The sequence below is a fragment of the Penaeus vannamei genome, chromosome 42, assembly GCF_042767895.1.
Source record: "Penaeus vannamei isolate JL-2024 chromosome 42, ASM4276789v1, whole genome shotgun sequence".
Classification (NCBI taxonomy): Eukaryota; Metazoa; Arthropoda; class Malacostraca; order Decapoda; family Penaeidae; genus Penaeus; species Penaeus vannamei.
In genome coordinates this window covers 25386935-25387798 of record NC_091590.1, presented here as the reverse complement: position 1 = coordinate 25387798, position 864 = coordinate 25386935, and the positions used below count along the sequence as shown (strand labels likewise).

General features: G+C 38.3%; 1 protein-coding gene across 2 annotated transcripts in view; it reads left to right on the top strand.

The window, feature by feature from the left end:
• The window catches only part of LOC113824972 (gastrula zinc finger protein XlCGF57.1), a 14771-nt gene extending 14373 nt beyond the window's left edge, over positions 1–398 (top strand). For both annotated transcript variants that reach the window (XM_070118786.1, XM_070118785.1), the window contains one exon: positions 1–398. This exon is cut by the window's left edge and continues 960 nt beyond it. The gene's annotated coding sequence lies outside the window, so the exon portion shown is untranslated.
• Positions 399–864: the final 466 nt, after the last annotated feature.

The window sequence follows — 864 nt, the reverse complement described above, 5'->3', positions numbered from 1 at the left end:
TCGTAAGACACAAGATATTACATAGAAAGGCCAAGCCATTTGGCTGTAAGGTTTGCCAGGAGTCATTCTTTCCAAAAAATACTCTAGTAAGTCATATACAGGTACATTTGAAATAGAACTATATAGGCAATCTCTTAGAGAGAGAGAAAAAAAGTTGATTAAAATACATGAGTGCATAGAACACACAGGCTTTATATTTTTGCATTTTGTAGATATACATTTTCTCAATTTAGCAATTTAGTAATACACAAACTACAAGGATATTTGGAAGGAACAGCCATCCTGATGACATTGTTTTGGAGATATTGTTCTAGATTATGGATTTTTTCTTGTACATATATATTGTAAATGATATTCTCAATGTGTAGTTCACAAGTGGATTAAATTTTCATGTATTATGATGAATTTTAATCGCCATAGTTAATGGGGTAAGATTTCTCTCTCACAGTTATGGCTAATGTCACATCCCAGGGTGATCCTATCAATACTTTGCTCGTTGTTGTCGTGGAAAGGCTTAGGAGATGGGGATTGAGATCAAGTGTAAGGGATCACCCCTACCTTGGGCCTTAGCTCTCGCCTTAACTAATTTTGCTTCGTCCTTTCTTATCTTCTTTCCTCTTCCTTATATTCTTTATTCCCTTCTTCTTTCCCATTCCTAACATGTGAGAGCCGTCCTGTAAGGATGAAAGGCTGGCTTTGTGTCAGTCACAAACGGCCTTCGGGAGCCTGGGCACGGTATTCCCATAACTGCCTAGCTCTTACCCCTTATGGGGACCCTGAGTGGTAGACTTTCTTTTCCCCATTTTTTTCAGGCTCACCATGGCCAATAATGAAGATTCTTTACCCTTAATAGGGGCATTAAGG